At 34.3% G+C, this 16,775-nt stretch overlaps 1 protein-coding gene across 3 annotated transcripts in view; it reads right to left on the bottom strand.

The window, feature by feature from the left end:
* The window catches only part of XRCC4 (X-ray repair cross complementing 4), a 276,249-nt gene that overhangs the window by 210,913 nt on the left and 48,561 nt on the right, over positions 1 to 16,775 (bottom strand). The window lies entirely within an intron of this gene.

The raw sequence follows: 16,775 nt of genomic DNA, 5'->3' as shown, positions 1-16,775 counted from the left end.
AAATCATATTTTAAATGTACATTGTAAGGATAAAGACAAAAAGAACTATATACAAATAGTGCACTACATTTAGAAAATTTGTTTTTCACTGGGATACAAGTAAACAATTCTGAAACTACTTTACATTTATACTAGGACTGAGCAAATAAGTAAACATATTGTGGATAATGAAAGCCAGACTTTTCACTGCCAGAGGAAGTGGCAAATAAGCAAGAGGGGAAGGCTAGAATAAACTCTGTGACACTGGGTTGAACTAAAGGCTTTTAACATATATACAAATGGAGAAATGCAGATGTGTGCACATATATTTATAAGTTTACACATGTATTTGCTAGCTCTGCTAGTCCACTGAGAGGACCCAGAAGCAATGGCACCGCAGTAGCAAGAAGCCCACCTAGTACCCAGATGTTGATTACAAAATATAATCTTAAATAAAAGGAACTACTGCTCTTTGGATAAATGGTTGATTCCAGGGCTGAGTCAGGAAAGACAAGATGAGCCTGGTACATCTTGCGGTGCCAGAAAGTCAGGAAGGGCTCAAGGTAATGGGACATATCTAAAAGACCTGAAAGCTGAAGAAGTTCCCAATGGCAAAATCGAGGACAATTTGAGCAACAAAATAAATAATGAGAGTAATTTAACCCATAGAATAAAATAAATGTACTCATAAGAGTACACACTCATATAAATAAATAATTGAATAAATAAATGGAAGAGAAGAAACAGCTTTTCCTTAAAGTAGAATTCTGATTAATGAAGAATTCCAATTAATGAAGTAAAGGAATGATGAAACTAGAAAATCATAATTAGATATATCAGACTAATAATTGTTGGAGACAAAAATCAGCAATGCATGCTAAAATTAGTGGGTAAAATTATGATGAAAAATAGGGTATTTGTACACTCTCAAAATTATCTAAACACAAGATACTTATTAACAACAAAAGGAAAAAATAGCAAGTTTACAGTGGAAAGAAACCTGGCAGACACCCCCTTAATCAAGTATTCAAAGTTAATATCACTAGTAATAATGCAGATAGATAACATGTACCTCATAATATGTTGCACTGAGAAGGACAGAACATCATTTCTTTGATATTCTTGTAAAAATCCATAAATTCAACCTAACCATGAGAAAACATCAGACAAAATAACCAGCCAGTGTTCTTCAAAGGTAGGAAAACCAAGACTGAAGAACTTTCACAGACTAAAAGATAATGGAGACCATCAAATGCAATGTGAGACACTTGTATTCTAGACCAGGAAAAAAACTTTAGTGAGCATAATGAACTGAAATGTTTGTTTCTCCCCAAAATTCATACGTTGAGGCCCTAACCCCTTCTAATGTGATGGTATTTGGAGGTGGGGCGTTTGGGAGGTAATTTGGCTTAGATGAATTCACAAGGGCAGGGCCCCCCTGATAGGATTAGTAACTTTATAAGAAGAGGAAGACATATATACTCTAATATGTATAAAATAGATAACTAATAAGAACCTGCTGTATAAAAAAATAAAATAAAATAAAATTCAAAAAAAAAAAAAAAAAAGAGGAAGAGATTAGAGCTAGCTCTCTGTCCACCACATAAGAATACAGCAAGAAGGCAGCCGACTGCAAGCCAGGAGGCAGGTTCTTCCCAAGAACTGAATTGGATGGTTCCTTGATCTTGGACTTCCCATCCTACAGAAATGTAAGAAATAAATTCCTGCTGTGTAAGCCACCAGTCTACGGTATTTTGTTACGGAAGCCAGGGCAGACTAAGAGTGGTAAAAATGGGAAAATTCAAATAAGATCTGTAGATTACTGTGTCAATGTTAATGTCCTGATTGTTAATAACTGTACCATGATTACATAAAATGTGAATATTAGGGAATATAGGGTAAAGGATATGCAGGAATTCTCCTTAGTATTTTTGCCACTTTCTCTATAAGTCTAAAATTAAAGTGTTAAAAAAGATAGCTGTCAAAAGATATAAATTGATCAAGAACCATAACAAATCAGGAAAAACATCATTATAATCCACCATTATGGTTCTAGTCACATGGGCATATCTCCACTATTGGACTGGTTTTGGATCATTTGTAGCCAGAAATATCACATCCTCTCCAGAAGTTGCACAAATAAAGCAATTAATCTTTAATTGTTATAATGGTATATCTTTTTAAACAATTATTTTTTTTGCATGCTTCCAGTTTTGAATAAAAATTATTTACTACATGACCAATTTTAATCAACGTACATTATATTACTATACCAGAAAATTCAACAGAGAAAATGAAGCTCTGGATCCACCAGTAAACTTACATCTGATAGAGCATACAATATAACAATAACATGTGTTTAACAAGGCTTCTCTGAGGTCAAGGGAGTTCTAAGTCACTCCCAATTGTTTAATCTCCAGACACATTAAAAGTGAAATCAAGATTACAAAAATTATATCATCATATTTAAATTGATTTTATTTATAGTGTGCTTCAAATGATATAGCTTGAAATGGGATAAAATTTTAAACTGGCATAAAGAATGTCTGCTAAGACAATGTGTATAAACCCATTTATAGATAATATCAGAAGTATATGCTGGAGGCCCTTCTGAATACAAGGCATCAACGTGATGGCCTCTTGGGACACGTCACAAACCATATACATTCACAGTTAACAAAGATCTGCACACACACATCAATCTTACTGCCTACAGCCATAAACTCTGGGTGTTCTCATTATTAGCCTATTTGAACTCAGTTTTTTCATCATTAAATAAAGACAAATGACTTGCTGAAACCCATATAATTAGAAATAGATACAAGACTCAAGACAAGATCTCAAGTTCTTTCCATTATGCCACATTTCCTCTCAACAAAAAAGGCCACTTCCAAGACATCCAGATTTGCTGGAATTTCAAACTCAGCTAAGACATGGTCACTGCCCTCAAGGATTTTACCATATAATGGAAGAGACACCTAAGTAAATAATTAATAGCAACGAATATTTATAAAGTGCCTATTATAAACAAGAACTGTCCTAGAAAAAGTATACACACACACCCCTATACACTAATTCATTAAATCCTTATAGCCACTAAGTCAGGTATTAGTATTATTTCTGAATTACAAGAGAAAAACTGAGGACAAACAACTGAATAAGCTGCCCACAGTCTCACACCTGAGATCCAAATCAGGTCATCAGGCAATGGGACAGTACCATGTCCAGAGTGAGTTACATAGGTGCAGTAGGCTATAACCTGTTTTAGTAGTGAATTTTTAAAGTATAAAAGTATAGTCTTTAAAAAATGTATAATAGTTTCAATGTCATTTGAACAGTATTTCTCTCTCTATAAACTTCCTAAATTCAATATTTTTTGAAGAGGTACATACAGCTATACTACACTGCATCTCTTCCAAACTTAACCACTGAAATATCCTAGGTGGTCTAATTATTACATTAGTTATGATTTTTTATCAACATTAAAGATTTCTGTTCTGCATTCATTTTTAAAATACCTAGTTTTAATAACAACTTAATTAGCAATTATGTTCCACAATTTCTCCTGTTAATACAAAAGTATGTACCGGCTTCATCATCATCATCACCATCTGATTTTAGATGTTCCTCAAATATTTTAGATTTTATTAATTTTCTCAATTGGTTATTTACCTACAATTTCAGGATAGTAAGAGTCAATGAAAATCTGATTCTTGACTGAATTTCATAATAAACAATTTTCTTCTAGAAATAAAAAAGCAATGCCTATCTAAGAAAACAAACAACTGAATGTAATTTGATTAAATTGATAAGACCGTAGGTCTTTATAGCTTCAGAAAATCAAGTTGTCAAAGTATAACTAATTTTAATTTTTTCTATGTAATAATTTAAAACAGTATTAAGAATGTAGGTGATTGGGCTTCCCTGGTGGCGCAGTGGTTGAGAATCTGCCTGCCAATGCAGGGGACACGGGTTCGAGCCCTGGTCTGGGAAGATCCCACATGCCGCGGAGCAACTGGGCCCGTGAGCCACAATTACTGAGCCTGCGCGTCTGGAGCCTGTGCTCCGCAACAAGAGAGGCCGCGATAATGAGAGGCCCACGCACCGCGATGAAGAGTGGCCCCCACTTGCCGTAACTAGAGAAAGCCCTCGCACAGAAACGAAGACCCAACACAGCCATAAATAAATAAATAAATAAATAAAATTAAAAAAAAAAAAAAGAATGTAGGTGATTGTAAAGCAATTATACTCCAATAAAGATGTTAAAACAAAAAAAGAATGTAGGTGATCTAAAAATATTTTGAAAATTTAAAATTCTGAAGTGAGAATGTCAAAGGCCTAGAATCACCTTAAGTACTTTATCCGTAGTAGACTCAAATTTTAAATGATGATAACTTAATGACTTAAAGCTGGAGTGTCATGAGAATTAAAAGAAAATCCAAATTCAAAAAAAGTAACTAAATAATGAAGATTATCACAACTCGGGTGCCTTGATAATCTTCTTCCTAACCTCAGTGTCTTAAGTGCATGGCATGAAGCAATGATATCTAGAAGACCATGCCATCCTACCCAGGGGGGAAATACCATCTCAAATTTTAAAAGTTTCTGTAGGGGCAAAATAAGCAACAAATCTAAGAGACATTATCACAACATGTGAGCTAACTTAAGGTACTGTAATTGACAGACAAAGCTAACATGCTACACATAATCGCAAAATTCTTCATTTTACTACCCTGTGTAGAAAGAATGGGAATCAGATAAGGGAGTTGGAAGTATTTTACCTCAATAGAGTATAAAATTGGACCTAAAATAAATGTTCTGGTCCTCTTTAACAGAGCTTTAAAAAGCAAGACCCTAAGGATTACACTGTTCCAAAGTAACTTAAACTGTGTCCCAGAACAAAACAAAAGTTTATAGAAATACAAAAATATGCAGCACCAAGTAAGATTTACAATATTTGGCATCCAATCAAAGATTAGCAGGCATGCAACAAAAAGGGAAAATATAACACAGAAAATATGATAGGGCAGAAAAATCTATCAATAGCTATGCCAAAATAATACAGGTTACCAAATTAATGGATAAGGTCATTGAAAGTGACTATAATTTTATTCCATATATTCAAGAATGTAAAAGAAAGATTGTACATGGTAAGAAGAGTTAGAAAAGACATTAAATAGATGTAAATCAAACTTTGATGAAAACCACAATTTCTGAGATAAAAGATACACTGAATGGAATTAACAGCATATTACACATAGCAAAAGAAACAATTAGTGAATATGAAGACAGAGCAATAGAAACTATTCAAAAATAAAAATGGGGAGAAAAAAAAGAAAGGAAGAAAGAAAAGAGGATCAGGGAGCTATAGGACAAATTCAAGCAACATAATATACATGTATTGATATATATAATTGGAGTCTCCAAACAGGAAGGAAGGGAAACAGAAAAACTATTTGGATAATGGCCAAATTTTGCCAAAACTGACTAAAAATATAAACTAACAGATCAAAGAGGCTCAATAAAGATAAAAAACTACACTAAGGCATATCATAATCAAATTGTTCAAAGACAGTGATAAAGAGAAAAATCTTAAAAGAAGCTGGAGAAAGAAGGCACATTGCTTAGATACAAACAATGACAACTGACTAACCAGAAGACAATAGAGCAACATTTTTAAAGTACTGAAAGAAAAAACTGTCAACTTAGAATTTTCTACCCAGTGAAAATATCTTTTAAAAAGAAGGGTGAAATACAGACTTTTGCAGATTCACAAAACCTGACAGAATCCATCACAAGCAGACCTGCATGAAAAGAAACATTAAACAAAGTCCTTCTGACAGAACATAAATAATATTACATGGAAAACTGGATCTACACAGAATAATGAATTGCTCCAGAAGAGGTAAATTTGTGGGTAAATATAAAAGACTTTCAAAATATTTAAATCGCTTTAAAAGACAACTCAGAATTCTGATTCTGGACAAGATGGAGATAGCTCATTACATTCTATTACTCTCACTAATTACAAACAAAAATCCTGAAAGACTTAAAGCAACTATTAAAAGATTCTTTAAGGTAGAGAAAAGAAAGCAGATTTACTAGGAGCCTTGGAACTTGAGGAAAGACTTGGCAGAAAGTTCCCTGGTTGGTTTTGTTTTGTTGACTTTCATATATCCAACCTGGATATTAAAGAAGCCTGCAACATGAAAACACCAGTGGGTACAAATAAACAAAAAGAAAAAGTACTTCTGTCTGGCTGTGGTAAGTAGAAAAGGGTAGCCAGGAAAGACAGAAGCCTTTTGCCTAAAACCCTTCCCCTCTCAGTTCAGGCTAAGAACCCAGAAGAAACATGCCTATCCCCATCCTGATCCCAATCCTGTACTAAAGACAGGAGGCTGTAGGTGGAGCCTAGTCTACCACCCTCACCCTGAACTCAGAAGGTGAAGTCCCTTCCTCTCTCTACTTGGGGCTGTGGCCATGGAAATGGTGGGCAGGGACTTAACATTCAGCCATTCTCACCCTGCACTAATCAGGTGGCACTCTTCTCCCCAGTACCACAGACATACACCACGATCAAGTATATTCCAGGAATGCAAGGCAAAAGCTCAATCTTTGTAATCCACCGTATTAACAGTCTAAAAAAGAAAACTCATATGACCACGACTTGATACAGAAAAATGCATTTAAGACAATTCAATATCTATCCATAATAAAACCAATCAGCAAACTAAGAATAGAAAGAAATTTCCATAATCTGATAAAGAGCATTTGAAAAAGAAAACTACAGCTAACAGCATACTTAATGGTGAAAGCCTGAATGCTTTCCCCCTAAAGTGGGACATAAGGCAAGGATTTCTGTTCTCAGCACTAAAATTCCACATAGTAGTTTCATGTCCTAGCCAGTGAAATAAGGCAAAGAGAGGAAATAAAAGGCATAAAGATTGGGGGAAAAAAAAGGAAATAAAACTATACCCACTGGCAGACATTATTATATAAGTAAAAGATACCAACAAAACTACACACACACATAAAAACAACAACAACAAAACACTCTGGAACAAATAAGGAAATTTAGCAAGGTTGGGGATTATAAGGTCAACACAAAAAAATAAACTATATTTATACATGAGTAATGGAACTATTGGAAATTCAAATTTAAAAAAACAAAACCATTTATAATAATTCCAGAAAGACTGAAATAACTAGAAATAAATCTAACAAAACACGTACAGGATCTGTGTGCTAATAAACACTACAAAATACTGATGAAAGATATCAAAGAAAACCTAAAAAATACTGTGCTTATGGACTAGAAGATTCAATTGTGGTTTTTTTGTAAATAGAGTAAAGCTGCTTTTAAAATGTATTTGGAAAGGCAAAGAAACTAAATTATCTAAAACAACATTGAAAAAAAGAATAAAGTTAGAGGAATTACACAACCTAATTTTAAGGCTTATAATGTAGCTACAGTAATTATGACAATGTGGTACTGGTGGAGGGATATACACATAGATTCATGAAACAGAATACAGAGTCCAGAAATAGACCCACACAAGTACAGCCAATGATTTTTAATAAAGGGGCAAAAGCAATTCAATGGAGAAAGGAGTCTTTTCAACTAATGGTCTTAGTTCAATTGGACATTCATATCCAAGAAAATGAACCTTAACCTAAACAAAAATGAACTCAAAACAGATGATAGATCTAAATGTAAAACATGAAACTATAAAACTTTTTTAAAGAAAATCATAGAAAATCTTCATGACCTAGGGATAGGTAAAGAGTCCTTACACATGACACCAAAGAATAATCCATAAAAATAAAAAAAATCCACAAATTGGACCATTCATCAAAAATAAAAACTTCTGCTCTACAAAAGACCCTATTAATAAAATGAACATACCAGGGCTTCCTTGGTGGCGCAGCGGTTAACAATCTGCCTGCCAATGCAGGGGACACGGGTTCGAGCCCTGGTCCAGGAAGATCCCACATGCCGAGGAGCAACTGGGCCCATGCGCCACAACTACTGAGCCTGCGCTCTAGAGCCCGCGAGCCACAACTACTGAAGCCTTCGCGCCCTAGGGCCGTGCTCTGCAACAGGAGAAGCCACCTCAGTGAGAGGCCCACACACAGTAACAAAGATCCAATGCAGCCAAAAATAAATAAATAAATTTAAAAAGGAAAATAAAAACAAAAAAAAACTCATTTCAACCTCCTAGAAACTTCTGGTTTCTTCTGCAATTTCTCTAAAAAAACAAACAAAAAAATGAACATACCAGTGATAGACTAGAAGATATTTGCAAATCACATATCTGATAAATAAATACAAACAATGCAACTAAAAACATGGGTAAAATTTGAAAAGACTCTTCACCAAGAAGGTTATACAGATATCAAATAAGCACATGAAACCAACATCCTCAGCCATTAGGGAAATAGAAATTAAAGCCACAATAAGATACCATACATACCATGCCTATTAGAATGGTTAAAATAAAAAATACGGGCAACACTAAGTGCTGGAAAGAGTGTGGATCTTTCACACATTTCAGGTAGGAATATAAAATGGTACACCCACTTTGGAAAACAGTTTAGCAGTTTCTTTATAAAGGTAAACACATACTTATCATACAACCCAGTATTCCCAAACTTAGATATTTATCTTAAAGCAGAGATCAGCAAACTCTTTCTAAGAGGACCAAAAGTAAATATTTTAGTCATTACACACCACAATGTCCTGTTGCAGCTATTCAACTTTGCCATTATAACACAAAAGCAGCCACAGACAATACACAAACAAATGGGCACCCTGATGTCCCAGTAAAACTTTACCGAAATGGGCAGCCGATTTACAGGATATAGTTTGCCAATCTCTGCACTAGAGAAATGAGGACTTATATTCACACAGAAACCTATGCATGAATGTTTAAAGCAGCTTTGTAATAGCCAAAAAGTGGAAATGACACAAATGTTCTTAAGTCATTAATGGATGAACAAACTGATACAGTCATACAATGGACTACTCAGAAATAAATAAAAATAAATTAGTGATATTTGCAACAACTTGAATGTCTCTCAAGGGCATTATTATGCTCAGTGGGTGGGGGGGAAGCTAATTTCAGAAGGCTACATACTGTATGATTTCATTAATGTAATATTCTTGAGATGACAAAAGCGCAGTGATGAAGAACAGATAAGTGGCTGCTGAGGGTTACATTGGAGAGCGGGTACAACTATAAAGGGGTAGCACAAAGGAACGAAGAGGTTTCTTTGTGATAATAGAACAGTTCTGCACCCTGATTGTGGTAGTGGTTATATGAATCCATACATGTAATAAAATTCATATAACTATAAACACACAAAAACGAAACAAAAAAGCATAACAACAAAAAACCAGATTACTTGTAAAAAGTAGCAAAATCTGTATAAGGTTTGTAGTTTAGTTAATAATATTGTGCCAATGTCAATTTCCTGCTCTAAATAATGTACTATGGTTATATATTGTTATCATTGGGGAACCCAGGTGCAGGGTATCCTGAACTCTATGTATTATTTTTGAAACTTTTTGTGAGTCTAAAATTATTTCGAAATAGATTTTAAAAGTTAATTGGCTGTTAAAACCAAAAATAATTACAATATATTGTGGAGTTTATAACATACATATCAATAGAAGTAAAATGTATGACCAAAATAATATAAAGGCCAGGAGAGAAAAAATGGATGTATAATGTGTGTGTGTATATATAATGTATATTGCTATAAGAGTTTTAAACTATCTGTAAAGCAGTATATCACTTCAAGGTAGACTGTGATAAGGTAAAGATACATGCTATAAACTCTAAAGCAAACATTAAAATAGCATAAAAATGAGTTATAAGCCAACCAAAAAGATTAAATAGTATCATAAAAAAATACTAAAGTAGTCCAAAAAAAGACACAATAAGAGAAACAAGGAAATAAAGATGAAACAGAAAGAGACAGCAGATTTTAAAACCATCATCAATAATTACATAAACTGTAAATGCCCTAAACACCCCAATTAAAAGACGCAGATTGCCAGATTGGATTAAAAAAGCAAAATCCAACTATATATTTCTTAAAAGAAACCCAATTTAAATAAAGACAAAAATAGTCAAAAGCAGAAGGATGGAAAAAGATATGCCATGCTAACTCCTATCAAAAGAAAGCTGGAAGTGGATTTTAGATCCAAGAATTTTAAGTGTTAGAGGGTCATTTCATAATGATAAAGGGGTCAAATCATCACGAGGACAAGACAGACCTTAATGCTTTGCACTTTATAACAAAGATTCAAAAATACATGAAGCAAGACCTGATTATGCTTCAAGGAGAATAAACCAATCCATAATTACAGTTACAGATTTGAATACATTCTCAGTCATTGGTGCAACAAGTAGATAGAAAATAAGCAAAAATATAGAAAACTTAAACAACAAGCTCAACCAACTTGATCTGACATTTATAGAACAATCCACCAAACAACAGCAGAATAGACATTTCTTTCAAGTGTTCAAAGACCACTGAACAAGAGAGACCATATCTGGAGCCTCAATATAAGTCCAAATAAATTTAAAAGTTTAGTGGCTGCCTGGAACCTGGAGAGTAAGCAGAGTGAGGAAGAAAGGGGCTAATTGGGGATTGACCTCAAAGAGGCACAAAGGAACTGTCTAGAGTAATGATAACTTTGAATTTTACATAGGTACATTTTATTGTATGTACACTACACCTAAAAAACAACAACAAAAATTTTACTTGATTTTGACAGAGACCTGGATTCTACCCTACCTGACTTACTACCTGTGCTTTCCTTAGGAACTTGCTTATGCTTTTAGCAATTGTTTCCTCACATACAGAGAGTGACGATGCCAACGCCACATGATGAAGTGAGAGTACATGTTAACTGAAAAGATTAACTGAAAAATAATAAGCAAATATTAATACTCAAAAGTTCTCTTAGAGCATAGTTTTTACATGCTACGTCCTACTTCTGTTTTTGCTCTAAGTTGTTTATTTTCTGAAAAATCCTGGAATAACTGAAAAAATTAAAATATAATGACTGAGATGTTTCTTATAAAAGAAGAAAACACTTTAAATCAAAGCAGAGCAATATGAAAAAAGAAAAGGAAAATGAGTTCTCAAATACAAAACTGTATAACTAAAAATTAATTTTTTAAAGTAATAATTCTAAAGTCTTTTCCATGGCTTAACTACAAAACATATACTTTGAGCAGGACTTCTGCACCACTTACATTACGGATTTAGTTCCCACATTCCAAAAGGTCAGGAATTATAAAGCGTTTAACACAAAAATGGCAGACGTATACAAATACTTTTATCATGGAAATAAAGAAAACTACAATTTCTTTTTGAGGCATTCAAGCAACACATTTGCAACCCATACTCCCACAAACCTGAAAATCATTACTATTTTTGACAAACTCTTTGGCAGAGTACCATAACAAATGCTCCAATTCTGATATTTCATCTGGAAATACCCATTTGATTTCAAAGTCCCCCAAACCACAGGGACACATGGCAATAATATAGGATTTTAGACTGCTATTTTTAAAAACAACTTTGACTGCTTTGGGCTAACTTATTTTACTTCATTTTTAAATATCTGAGAAATGTAAGTTAAATAAATGTAGCGAGGCTGTTTGAACTTTTTTAACTTCCACTTAAAAAAACAGTTATGACATATAGTAAGATACAAACTAACCTATACCTTACTATATGTTGTAACATTTTTTAAACAACTGAAACAATTATTTATAATGAAAATTCTAGAGAAAGACCCCTGTAACAATAAAAGTGAACCTTTCTAAATGATTGAATGACACTTCAATCTCTCCTAAACTTTAACATGCAGAGATTGCTCCTTGTCCCTCAATATCCACCTTCCCCTTTTTACACAGTAATGAAAATTTCTGGGCATAGGACACAGCTGAAGATCACACTTCACAGATTCCCTTGCAGCTAGGTGAAGCCATGTGACAGTTCTGGACAATGGGATGCAAGCAAAAGTAATGCATGCAACTTTAGTGTGATGGTCAAAGAAAATGCATGTGTGCTTTATTTTCTCTTTAACTCAGTCCTGTTGCCTGAAAGGTGAGCATAACAGTAACAATGAGATAAAAACTCCTTGTTAAAAATGGTAAAGCAACACGATTGAAGAAGCCTGGGCCCCTGCGTCATAAAACCATTGTATTAACCCAGGCCTGCCTATTTGGATCATTACATCAGAGAAAAGCAAACCTCCATGTTATTTAAGTCATCAAATTTTCAGGCTAACTGTATCTGAAGCCAATATCTGCTGGTGGGGGCAGGAGAGAGGAAGGGAAAGAAAATGCAAAAAGACTTTAATTCTAATAGAAACCTAAAGCCAATTTTCATGTGTATGCTTGCAGTGTGTGCGTGGGGGTGTGTATGTGTGCTTATCATGTTTAATTTTCTTTCAAACCTCATGGCTTTCCTTCATTAGGACTATTTTTAGAAACATAAAACTACAGTATGTTAGATGACCTGGAATGAATCCAAGAAATCACTTCAAAACTTTATAGATGAGAAAACAGACGTATGAGCAAGCTAAACTATGAACCCAGGGTTACTCTATTTTCTTTTTTTTTAATTTTTGAATTTTATTTTATTTATTTTTTCATACAGCAGGTTCTTATTAATCATCAATTTTATACACATCACTGTATACATGACAATCCCAATCGCCCAATTCAGCACACCACCACCACCACCACCCCCGCGGCTTTCCCCCCTTGGTGTCCATACGTTTGTTCTCTACGTCTGTGTCTCAACTTCTGCCCTGCAAACCAGTTCATCTGTACCATTTTTCTAGGTTCCACATACATGCGTTAATATACGATATTTGTTTTTCTCTCTCTGACTTACTTCACTCTGTATGACAGTCTCTAGATACATCCACATCTCAACAAATGACTCAATTTCTTTCCTTTTTATGGCTGAGTAATATTCCATTGTATATATGTATCACAACTTCTTTATCCATTTGTCTGTCGATGGGCATTTAGGTTGCTTCCATGACCTGGCTATTGTAAACAGTGCTGCAATGAACATTGGGGTGCATGTGTCTTTTTGAATTATGGTTTTCTCTGGGTATATGCCCAGTAGTGGGATTGCTGGATCATATGGTAATTCTATTTTTAGATTTTTAAGGAACCTCCATACTGTTCTCCATAGTGGCTGTATCAATTTACATTCCCACCAACAGTGCAAGAGGGTTCCCTTTTCTCCACACCCTCTCCAGCATTTGTTGTTTGTAGATTTTCTGATGATGCCCATTCTAACTGGTGTGAGGTGATACCTCATTGTAGTTTTGATTTGCATTTCTCTAATAATTAGTGATGTTGAGCAGCTTTTCATGTGCTTCTTGGCCATCTGTATGTCTTCTTTGGAGAAATGTCTATTTAGGTCTTCTGCCCATTTTTGGATTGGGTTGTTTGTTTCTTTAATATTGAGCTACATGAGTTGTTTATATATTTTGGAGATTAATCCTTTGTCCATTGATACATTTGCAAATATTTTCTCCCATTCTGAGGGTTGTCTTTTCATCTTGTTTATGGTTTCCTTTGCTGTACAAAAGCTTTTAAGTTTCATTAGGTCCCAGTTGTTTATTTTTGTTTTTATTTCCATTACTCTAGGAGGTGGATCAAAAAAGATTTTGCTGTGATCTATGTCAAAGAGTGTTCTTCCTATGTTTTCCTCTAAGAGTTTTATAGCGTCTGGTCTTACATTTAGGTCTCGAATCCATTTTGAGTTTACTTCTGTGTATGGTGTTAGGGAGTGTTCTAATTTCATTCTTTTACATGTAGCTGTCCAGTTTTCCCAGCACCACTTATTGAAGAGACTGTCTTTTTTCCGTTGTATATCCTTGCCTCCTTTGTCATAGATTAGTTGACCATAGGTGTGTGGGTTTATCTCTGGGCTGTCTATCTTGTTCCATTGATCTATGTTTCTGTTTTTGTGCCAGTACCATATTTTCTTGATTACTGTAGCTTTGTAGTATGGTCTGAAGTCAGGGAGTCTGATTCCTCCAGCTCCGTGTTTTTCCCTCAAGACTGCTTTGGCTCTTCGGGGTCTTTTGTGTCTCCATACAAATTTTAAGATTTTTTGTTCTAGTTCTGTAAAAAATGCCATTGCTAATTTGATACGGATTGCATTGAATCTGTAGATTGCTTTGGGTAGTATAGTCATTTTCACAATATTGATTCTTCCAATCCAAGAACATGGTATATCTCTCCATCTGTTGGTATCATCTTTAATTTCTTTCATCAGTGCCTTATAGTTTTCTGCATACAGGTCTTTTGTCTCCCCCCAGGGTTACTCTTATCAAAAAAAATTAGGTCTTTTTTACATGGCTCATGAATGAAAATGTTTTCTGAAGGAACAGAGCAAATTATGAAAGAAGAAGAGGAAGACATTTTTAATTAAGATGTATTATTTGCATGACAAAGTATATACTGCAAAATCCATATGAACTGCAAAAGGCAGAGGGAAAACAGTGATACAAAGTACATGATAATCTCTTGAGTAGGCAACAGTACGTATAGTGAAGAGATAATGAGTTCTAAATGCTTGTACTAGAGTATGCTTTCATCCAGAACAATCTACTGCCAACTGAAGTGTCCTGGTGATGGGGCAGGAAGGGTCCCAGAGGTTTGTACTGTATGGAGAAAAAGAGTTAGCGTCCAACTGGCCATTCAACATTTATCCCAATGAGAATTAAGCTAAAATTAAAAGTCTATGTTATCTGTAAGGAAAAGCCAATGAGAGCAAAAATGAAATTTTGAGTGTTATGAGCTCAAAAGCAATCTCATAAAAATTATGGACCCATCCCTCCAAAAAAATGTATATAAACATCAACATACACATTATACATATTAAATGTTTCATTGCTTTGGAAATGGACAATTAAAACACAAGGTAATATTTCAAAAAAAACAGGTCTTCTTGAATATAAAAATTAGTAGTTACTTCCTTTTTAAAAATAGGAAAAAAAGAAGAAAATTTGATACAAATGTAAATTTCAAATAAGTCATATGACTTGAATACTCAAAATGTTCAAATTATGCAGTGATCTTCAACACAGAATTAGACACATAAAACTTCTTGAATTGATGACAACAAATGCCCAAAAACCCTGACTCTAAGAGGTATGAAACTGGTAGCAAATGTACTTAGAACTCATGGAATATTCTTTGTCATGGGAGAGTAACCTTATGTCAACAACAGAACAGAATTCACTGTAACCTTTTGAGTTCAATCTATGTTCATTCTTTTCTTCTAAGTGTAGGAGGTCATTTTTGGCAACAATCAGACATCTGTGTCATCAAGGAATGGATTACAAACTCCTTTTAAAGTTTTAGGTCATCCAAAGCAAAATTAGCCTTAAAAAGTATTCTGCCATGTTTCCAATTGTCTGCCTATTTTTGCCAGCAGATGAATTTAAAAGATACTGTCACTCTGAAATTCAATTTGCAGAAGCACATCCTACAGCACTAGAAGATTCCCAAGGAAATTTGGCCAAATAAACTTGTGATTTTCATCTGCATCCATAAGGCTGACTGCAGCACCTCATACTGAAAGTTTTACCTCATTCAAACATCCAAAAATATCTCTCAAGTAAGCCAAGTCATGAACTCCTCCTCATCAAACCATTCTGAAAGTAGCCTTTCTTTTTCTCATAGGCAAATTAATAAATGAATAAATAGTGAGGCAGGTATCTAAACTGCATTGTAGTGCTTTAGGGCATATTTGTTAGGGAACCAACACTCGTCTCCCTTACTAGGAATCTCTTACTCTGTTTCTATTTTTTGAGAAAACCTGTTGAAAAGCTAGTGGTTCAAGCCTTTGGCTCTGATAAAGTTGATTAATATCAGGGTAGTAAGCAAGCTATCTTTCAGGATTATTGTCACGGTTTTTGAGTCTGATACATGCCAAGCCAATCGTAAATGACTGAAGTCATGAGGACTTTCTTCACAAAGGCAGCAAGATCCGATGTATCGCTAAGCATGGCAAGTACTCCATCCAAACCCTCCTTTTCACCATGTCAAAGATACCAAAAGCCTTTCAAGTACCCAAAAGTACTCTCACACTCTTAATTTGTTATGCACCAGTGTACACAAAACATATGAAAACCAGAAACTGGAGGCATGAAATAATGTTAGTCATTACATACATATGCTTGTTGAGTGGGAAATGGCATTATAACCAATTTGACAATGATCTGCTTCAAAATATTAGAAGAAACAGTCAGCAGTTCCATAGTATATAACATCATTTGATTGTACTTGAGCCACAGGAAAGAGCACTTTGCGATAAATAACAAAATTTCAATAGTCAGTTCAAACCTTACCCTATTTTAAATTATCATCTTAAGAACCTCAGCGTATTGAAACTTACATAAATTGGCAGCTAAGTACTATAAGTATGTATCTTCTAAACAATTCAGAATAATTCTAAATTTTTCAGAAATAATTACTGAAGCCAGGCTCTCTGTATTATTCTATATAGGATAATGTATCTTCTCAATAGAAATAATTACTGAAGCCAGGCTCTCTGTATTATTCTATACAGGATAATATATATTTCAAATTAATGATTCCATCTGTTGCTTCAAATGTTTCTCTAATTGGTGAAATCCCTTTAGTCATTCTGAATTAAAGAGTTTTTTTTAAAAGAATTTTTTAAACTCAATTTAGTTCCAGCACACACTGTTCAATAACTGTCTCTAAACTTAAGAA

This window comes from Eubalaena glacialis, chromosome 4 (assembly GCF_028564815.1).
Source record: "Eubalaena glacialis isolate mEubGla1 chromosome 4, mEubGla1.1.hap2.+ XY, whole genome shotgun sequence".
In the NCBI taxonomy this organism is placed as follows: Eukaryota; Metazoa; Chordata; class Mammalia; order Artiodactyla; family Balaenidae; genus Eubalaena; species Eubalaena glacialis.
The sequence above is the reverse complement of the archived record's forward strand: the minus strand, read 5'-3'. Positions and strand labels throughout refer to the sequence as shown.